This window comes from Frankliniella occidentalis, unplaced genomic scaffold (genome assembly GCF_000697945.3).
Source record: "Frankliniella occidentalis isolate FOCC.00 unplaced genomic scaffold, Focc_3.1 Scaffold5, whole genome shotgun sequence".
Taxonomy (NCBI): Eukaryota; Metazoa; Arthropoda; class Insecta; order Thysanoptera; family Thripidae; genus Frankliniella; species Frankliniella occidentalis.
In genome coordinates, this window is record NW_026267135.1 from 2022105 (window position 1) to 2031343 (window position 9239).

The following is a 9239-nucleotide window of genomic DNA, read 5'->3' on the forward strand; positions in this document are numbered from 1 at the left end:
CGGGGTCCACCCAGAGGGCCATCTCGCGCCGCCTTGGTCGCGCCACTCGAGACGGTTTTCTCCTCAGACTATGCTGCCCTGAATGGCGAACACCAAATAATGAATGACCTTTTAAACGCGCGCGCGTTTTCTGGGCATCGTGTCTGAAAAGACGCAAGTAGGGAGGACTGCACAATGGGGAACCGTAAGAAGGCGCGGAGTCAAAAGGATTTCCCAAGTGCCGGAAAACACTTACACGGTTCGAAGAAATTAAGTTATTCACAGCCAAGAGTTCTAAACATCATCCTTCACGAAACCAAACTGACTATATACAACTCTTATAAATGAACAACACCTGGGAACACCTACCACAACCTGCGCATATCTGCAGTTTATCTTCCTTTTACGCCTACAGATGGACAATAACACGGTAAAAACGAGTTCCATCCCGAGTTTTCAAGCCCCGCGGTGAGCTGCGACTGCTTTGATGTCCCCTGTGCCTTTTCCTCCGCTCCCCTTTGCTCTCGGGCGGTCAGACTGTACAGCACTTCGTTTCGGGCTAACGAAGGCCGATTATGCGGGTCGTAGCGGGACAATCGATGAAGCCAAGAGGCCAACGACGTCTGTCCAACGCGATTGGTCCGAGGGGTACCTAACCTCTCTCATGGGCGGTGGACAACTGAGTCACGCGTACAATTCGTACAAAAATAATTTTCAAAGAAATAATTTAATTGTTCACCAAAAGCAAAAGTTTTTGAGGCAAATTAGTTCAGTTTTTTTAAAGTTTAAGTATGAAATTTTTAACCAACGCCGCCTTATACTTGACTTATTCAACAATTATTTTCAACCGTATGAACCGGAGCCAAGCCATCAAGGAAAATAAATTCCGAACGCAATTTCCGCGACGGCCAGACGACACAGCACGCGTGTTCCAGTGACACCTTTTCCTCGTTTGGCACACGAGCTGCGGCAGGCGTCGAACACGTTTTGTTGAAGATCTCCATCCCCTTTAGAGCCTCCACAGAGACGCGCGGTCGTAATTATAGACCAAAGCGCGCACACATACAACATGTAAGACGAAGCAGCATGTAATATAAAGAGAAGATAGTCCGCGATAGCTGGTTTAGTAAGTGCACTTTTTTTCTTGTTCTTCCATCTGACCTTCTTTTTCCGCCCTCTATGCTACGCGAGAGGGAGGGGTTGTAACGCAAGTAGTTCGAGCTTATGTGTGCGCGCGCGCGTGTGTGTGTGTGTGTGTGTGTGTGTCGCGCGCAGTGCGGGCACGTGCTCTTGGATGGACATCAGGTAAGTACCGCTATGCCGAGCAGAGGATGCAGATGGGCCGACTTCCGGCGGCGGGGGGGTCCTTGATGACGGCGATGACGACGAGGAGGAGGACACGTGTCAGACGCGTGTCTTGAGGGAGGCGCGGGCGGGGCCGCGGGGAGACAAGAGGAGGAGGAGGAGGAGGAGGAGGAGGAGGAGAAGAAGGGAGGGGGTTGAAATAAAAACTGCTCCCCGGGCGTTTGTACACGCGCACAGACGGCATCGCGCCCCCGTGCCCGCCGCTATGACGAGCGTGCTCGCGTGTCCCGACGAGTGTGCGTATGAGAGAGAGAGAGAGAGAGAGAGAGAGAGAGAGAGAGAGAGAGAGAACTTTTGGCGCTGCGAATCGTTTGGGGGATTGCCCTCATCACTGTGAAAAATATCTTTGGAAATTTACGATATATATTGTAGTTTGATAGTTGACTAGTACAGTACAATATGAGATTATCACGAATGGTCTACATCTTTTTCAAATTAAAATAATATAAATAACCGATTTTTGACTACAAAGAAGTGTTGGGATTCCACAGCTAGCTGCCCCCGTGTAGAGCAAAGGATCGGAAAATACCCTGGTAATAAAAAAAAATTATAAGGGGACGGCTCGATTTACACGAGCTTACGAATGAGTATCCACCGCGAATCCAGTCAATAAGCATACACAGACACACATACGCAACACGTGCGCCACGAGTAAGAGGGAAGACCCCCTCCCCCCCCCCCTCCCCCGGTTTCCGGTGCCATCCGGGGGGTGCGAAACCCGTCCCCGGAGGAAGCGCGTTCCAAGCCGTGCTGCACCGCACCTCCCCACCCCTCGCGAGACATCTGCACACGCCGTGCATCACGCCTCCCTCCTTCCGCGGCCTCCCGCGCTTCGCCCCCGGATGTGTCATTTCCATATCAACCGGAAGTGACGTGTCCGGCAAAGACGGACAATTATTATTTCATCAACTTGTTCACACTGAAAATGGTATCCTTGAAACAAGGCCAAATGCCTTGAAAAGGTCGTTTTTATTTACACTGTGAAAAAAGTTGGTTTACAGGAAAATTTTCCTTGACGTACGCCAGTTGTAAAACTATAATTTGTCATCGTAAAAATACATGCAGTACGTATCGACTTCAAATCCGTTGGCGAGTAAAAAATGTTCTCTCGTAAATTTACAACTTAAATTATAATTCGAGTTTACAGTGTATCTTTCTTTTAAAAAAATACAAGGAAATTTTCCTTTGCATAATGCAAATTTCGTTAAAATAAAGGAAAATGTTTGTTGGGATCAACGAAATCTCCTTAAAAACAATGAAAATGCCTAACACTAAAGGAGAAAAATTTCATTGTATTTTCCAATGAGTTTTGCTTCGTTTAAGGATCCAATAAGGGTGTTATTTATTATTACTGTTCGGCCGTGCGCGACCAACGAGATGTGTTCTCGCGGAAAACGAAAATTACACGAGTCTATGTTCCCGTCGTGACTCCGTCCCGTCGTATATGGCGCACCACGACAAGCTTTGCGCTCAAACGTCGAGCAGGGTGCTCCCTTTGGCGATCATAAACAGTCACAAACATGAAGATAGCTAATGGCTTACTGCCAATGCCACGCGCTTGTGCTACTTGCTGTAAGTACCGAGTGTAAACGGTACACCCAGAAAAATAGTTTCTTGATTAAAGTGCACGCTGACACAAGATGAAATTCACCATTGAAACAAGGCAAAATTGTGTTTGGAATAAGATTTTTCTCTTATTCCAAAGAAAATATCAGCTTGTTTCAAGAGTAAATTTGATCTTGTGTCAGCGTGCACTTGAAACAAGGAACAATTTACTAGAAACAAGAAACGATTTTTCTGGGTGTAGAAACCCAAGTGTATGAATGCCCCACACTTGTAGGCTAGTGAACATACACTTGCGCACTTAAACCACGCTTAAAGTACGCTACAAATGAATGATCATTGATGACAGGTTTGCACGGAGACGTCCGCCGGCGACGATGCCCCACGTGCCCTGCAAAAGCGTGCGGACCCCGCAGCGCAGGGTCCCCTCCGAAGTCACCCCCAAAGCCACAGGTAAATTATTGTAGTTTACAAAATGGTTTATTGATTACTTGCTAGTTTTGTGAGATGGTTGGTACAGCTTTATTTGGATTTTCCCTGAAGCAGGCGTCGGGGACGGGTCCCTGGCCAGAGGGGTTTATACCCAAGCCACAGGCCGGTGGAAAATGGGGCTGGAAGCTCGTCCGGCAAAAGATCAGCAAGCCGTACAGCGGGGACGCCGGCTCCTCTGGCAAGAAGAGCCCTCCCAAGGGCAAGGGGAAGTAGAAGTGTCGCTTTTAAAGACGCGTACAAGCGACGCCCGCGAGAAGACCTCTTACATATGTAAATAATAAAATTCAATTACAATTGTAAAAATATGAAATAAAATTTACGCCAGTATAAACCCGAAGGGGGTAGAGGGTAGTCAGGCCAGCCCTCTTTGAAAAATATCCTCGTAAATTTACAACATATTCTAAAATTCCAACTTACAAAATATTTTGTGAATTTTCGACAGCCCATTCTTGCTTGTCGATGAGCCGCAAGTCGATGCGCAGTTACTCGAAAGTTTACAATTTCAAATTGTAAATTTACAACACACATCGTGGAAGACTTTTCTGTCGTTACCAAGAATTTCAGTACACTCTAAATGTAAAGGGACAATTTTGTCCGTGGAAATGGAACCGATTCGTGCACATCCAGAAAGGATGCAATTTTGTTCCTAAGACCAGACAAAGTGTGCGAGCCTTTACACAATTTTGTCAAATTAAAAAAATATATTTTTCGGAGGCACTGACTACAGCCGACCAGGCAGCCGTAGCGCCTCTGGGTAGGCCACCGGCCCCGTAGCGGTGCCCGCCGGGCGCGGCTACCCGGCGGGCGCACAGGCTGGCCGTCCCCCGACCGCGAGCCCCTGACCGTCAGTGGGAGTGGGCACACTCGGAGCGCTCGTGCGTGCGTACTTACAGCGTAATCGTCCAAGTTTGTAAAAATTTAGTGTGTGGGTATGCAGCTTCCAGTTTACTGGCAATCACAACCCACCTAACATGCTCTCTCTTCCTCTCTCTCTCTCCCCTGGGTGGGCGCGGCGGGGCGAGCGCGCGAGTTGCTCGCCACTTGAGACGTCCGCGCAAGCGCGTTGCCCTTCCTCCTCCTCCTCCACTTCCTCCTCCTCATCATCATCAACAATATCGTCATCCTCTATTGTTCGTGCAGCGCAAACTGCGGCTGCTCGCTGCCGCTGCAAGCCACCGGGAGAGCATCCCCTCCTCACACCCCCACCCCTCCCCGCCCAACCCCCCGGGCAAGCAAGAGGGGGGGGGGGGGGGTGGAAGGTAAGGAGAAAAGAAAGGGAGTCCGGGAGAAAGGGGGCGTGGTGGACAAGACCATAATGCGATCCGGGCCGCACCGGATGTGGACCGGAGCGCTAGCGGGCCAGACACCGGAAACAGCCGTGTGTGCAGGCAGCTCTCTCTCTCTCTCTCTCTCTCTCTCTCGCTCGCTCTCTCTCCCTCGCTCGCTCTCTGTCTCTCCTTGGCGTGTGCCGGTCGCGCGCACGTTGCCTCCGAGAGGACTAGTCTTTTGAATCGCATTGCCGTTTTGTCCTTCTTCCGCCCTAATTTCCTTTTATTCTTTTCTCTCTTTTTTTTGTTCCTTTCTCTTTCTTTTTGTACCTCTACCGCTGCCCCCGCCGCCCAGCAAAGGCAGTCACTTCAGCCTGACGTGTGTGTGTTTGAGTGTGTGTGTGTGTGTGTGCACGCAGCAGCGGTAATGTGACGTCACCCCGACAGAGAGAGGGAGAAAGAGAGAAAGAGAGTGAGAGAGAGAGAGAGAGAGAGAGAGATAAAGAGAGAGAGAGAGAGAGAGAGACCGTGTGTGACGTGACCATAGCCACTGAGCCCAGACCCCAGACCTCATCCCCGACCAGACTGACTAAAGGCCTACGCTTCTTTATTCTGTCTATGAAAGTTATTTCCTTACGCGTTCCTGATATTATTTTCTGTAATTTCAGGGGGAGTTATTATTATTTTCACCAAGTTGTTTAGCCCTTCAGAGAGAAAGAGAGAGAGAGCAAGAGCGAGCGAGAGCGAGCAAGATAGAGAGAGAGAGAGAGAGAGAGAGAGAGGGGGAGAGAGGGAGAGAGAGAGAGAGAGCAGACAGGCCTGCCGCGGCTCCTGCTCCTCCATGAGCAATTATTGCAATGTGAATAATAAACTGCCTCTGCCGCTCGCCCGGCACTGCCTGCCAGCCCCGGCTGCCGGCCCGCCCGCAACACGCGGAGCACCTTCTTTTGTTTTTCGACGCGCAACGCCCAGGCAACGCCCGCCCGCGCGCCGAGTGGAGCGAGAGCCGCTTTACTTTTACAAATTAATTTTCTTCAGCAAATATGCTGCTGCTTTGCGGGGCTCGGGCGGGTTGTATACTATAGTGCGCTGAGCTTGAGAGAGGGAGAGGAGATAGATGAAGGCGAAGCGAGAGGGAGAGATGGGGAGAGAGTGAGAGAGATAAGGCGAGCGAGAGAGAGTTGTGGGGTGGGAGGTGGGCAGCCAAAGCCGCCTAGGGTGAGAATGAGGCGAGAGGGGAAACAGATTGACTTACGGCAACACTCTTGTGTGATGATGCTGTTTGCTTCTCTCCGAGGAGCAGACCTATGCGTCCATTGCAAGAAGAGCAAGTACAACACATTTAGAGTGTTCGTCGATCGAGGTGCTGGTCGCGGCTGTTCATCGCCATGTCGTATACGTGCTGCTGCTGCTGCTGCTGCTGCTGCTGCCCGTGTGACGGCGCGACGTCGTCACCCCGTCACGCGTCATTGAGGCCGTTGGCGAAAGGTGTGAACCTCCCGCGGGCGGCCGTCGCACGAGTGTCGGGTGGTGTGTAGTGGTGGCCGTCGTCGGGCGCCTCGGCGGCGTCGATACCCACCACACCCCGCGGCCACCCTCCACCGTCAACGACCCCCATCTACCTCCCCACATTTTCCCATCCCCACCCTAACTGCACCTTACAACTGCACTTTCGAGTACAAAACTATACACAAGTGTGTGAGTTGCAAGCTTACAAATTAAGTATGGAAAGTGTACATGTTGTTGTATACTTTTTCGTGTGACATTTTGACACGCACTGAATGTCAACATTTTGCGCAAGACAATGCAAAATTCTTGCAAAGAATTCTTGTAAAGAATTTTGCAGCATTATAAGAAAGTGGCATTGCAAACTATTTTCTTTGCATTGCAAGTTATTTTCTCCGTAATTGGAGAAGAGATGTTTTGCAAGGTTACGAACTAATTCTTTGCAGCGTTACGAACACATTTTCTTCGTGAGGTGCACGAAAGGATCTAGTCTCCAATGCAAAGCATTTTACAACGCTTCAAAATTCTTTGCGCAATGCAAACAATAGTTCTTCGCAAGCTTTTTACAGTGGAGTAAGTGCGTCAGGCCTATGAGGACACCTGCCACCTCACAGTGACACACGCACACACACATCACGGGGACGCTTTGCATTTGTATTTGGAGCCCACACACAAATGAGTCGGTGCCCTCCAACCCTCCCGTCTCCGCGGGGGCGCTGCGCGGGGCGAGCAGTCGCGGGCGCTGCGCGGCGCGTCTCGGCGGGGCGCTTTGGCCGGCGATAGCGATCGTAACGGTTTTCCCTATTCGCGCCGCTCCCATTACTTACGTGCCATTTAATCTGCTCTGTGCGGGGGCCGACCCCTCACCCCCGGCGGCGCCCGGTGGCAGTTTTAGTCGCGGTCAGGTGGGAGTGTCCATCCACCACCCCTCGGCAAGACACGGCAACTAGCCCTAAAATCAGAAACATTTACAAATAACAAAACAAAATATACGAAAAAACAAATAAATTGAAAAGTTTCTTTCAAGCAAAAAAAAAAAAAAAAAAAATCCCCCAAAAAAAGATTTTTTTCAAGAAAAGAATTTCTCAAGGAAAATACTACTTCCCAGAAAACAACTTTTTCAAGGAAAAAAAATTTCTTTCGAGGAAAAAAATTTCTGTTAAGGGAAATTTTTCTTCAAGGGAAACTCTTGTCTTTTCCAAGGAAAAAAAGGATTTCAAGAAACATCAACTTTCAAGGAAAATTTATTTCGGAGTAATTCTTTTGAAGTACAATTTTTTTTGCCTTTTTCTCGTTAATTATTTCCAAGTTTTGAAGGTTACGGAACATGAAGGGATGCTGCCATGGCGAGTGGGCTGGTCGGGGCGCCGGGCGGGTAGGCAAGCCGAGCACGCGCCTGCGTGGCGGTGCAGTGGGGGCGCACGGGGCGCGCCTCACGCCGTGGAGGGCAGGTCATGGACACTCTCCCGTGGACGTGAGAGGTGCGGGAGCAGAGGATGACTGTGACGCGTGACGACAGAGTGGCCGGGGGGGGGCAGGGCAGAACGGGCAGCGTTAGGGCGGAGCGGTGCGGGCTGCTGCGCGGGGGTGAAGAGGCACTGGCGCGAGGGGGAAGGGGAGGGGAGGGGGGGGGTGAAATGTTGAGCGGAGCGAGCAGCAGCCATATGCTGCTATTTACTCTGTTAACAACGTCCTCCATTGTCGGTTCCCTCGGGACGGCACGGGGCTATACGCCGGCCGCGCCTGTCCCGCTTCGGGCGAGGCGGCTCCGCTCATCTCTCTCTCTCTCTCTCTCTCTCTCTCTCTCTCTCTCTGCGCCTCTGTGCCGCTTTGCCTCTGAAGAAGGCCACCACCATGGACCACGAGCTGCACAAGCCCCCCCCCCTCCCCCCGGTTTACTCCTTCCTAAGTCAGGGAAGCCCTGCAAAGACTCCTATACCACGACAATGAAACCCGCTGCTCCCTGTAGCAGCCACCACCATACGATCTTACAGGGAGGCCACCATGCACCAGACTTTTGCCACCAATAGAAGGACCATATCACGCTCACAGCAACGGCTTTCAGACGCTTTTAATAGAAAAATATAATAAAATCATCATGGCAATGCGGGCCCCCCATCAAATAGTTTCGTGCAAAAATTACAAAAAAGTAGTGTACGTCCCGTTTTGGGGGGAAGTACAATGGCCAAATATATGTCGGGTCACCAAAATTTATTTATTTTCGTGCGGCGTGCGAAGTTACGCCCTATACCCTACATTTTTTTCTACGACGGTGCCCTATGGACGGTGCCGTCAGGCTGACGACTGCACAGACCCCCCTCTCTCTGGTCGTCGGGGCCCTTATCCGCCTCGTCCTGCTCTTCCCGTCGTCGCGGGCTGCTCCGTTGAGGCCGCCCTGGACCGCTCGTTATCCCCCCGGCTGGGATCGGGACTCACTGCGCGTCACTCACAGTGGTGTGTGTGCTCGTCCCCCACCCCTCCCCTTTCCGCCCCCGTTCTGTCCATTTCCCTTTCATTTGAGTTGCCCACCCCCAGCGAGCGGGGTGGTGGTGGTGGCGTGCTTGCTGGTGGTGCGGTGGTCTGGTCGTGCCACCGACGCCGCACCCACCCCGCCCCGCCCCGCCACCGCGCCCGTTCGCTCTCGCTTTCGCAAGATGCACACCAATTAACCCTCTATTTGTCGTGAGGGATGGGAGCCATTGTCTCGGCGGGCCGCCGCCGCGCGCCCTCCGCGCCGCGCTCTTCGGGAGGGCGGGCCGGGGCCGGGCGGCCCCGCGGCGCGGCGGGTGAGCCGGCCACTACGCGCCGCCACCAAGTGCGTGACGCGTACGGTACGCGCGACAATGCCGTTCGGAACGACACGCGCGCAAAACGTTAGAATAATGGCATGGCAAAAGTAGAGTTTAGAAAAAATAATAAGATGAGCAAATTTCGTGTGCTAGACGCTCTAAAAAGATAAAGAACAATGTTACATTGAAAAAATGTAGCAATGAAAAAAATTGTAGCAGTGAAAAAAATGTTGCAATAAAAAAATGTTACAAAGAAAAAATATTAATGACTTTTTTT

General features: G+C 51.3%; 1 protein-coding gene across 1 annotated transcript in view; it reads right to left on the reverse strand.

Moving 5' to 3' along the window:
• LOC113212849 (serotriflin-like) overlaps positions 1-9239 on the reverse strand; it is an 81402-nt gene that overhangs the window by 28535 nt on the left and 43628 nt on the right. The window contains exon 2 of the mRNA XM_052269647.1: positions 7001-7125. The gene's annotated coding sequence lies outside the window, so the exon portion shown is untranslated. The remainder of the gene's footprint in view (positions 1-7000; positions 7126-9239) is intronic.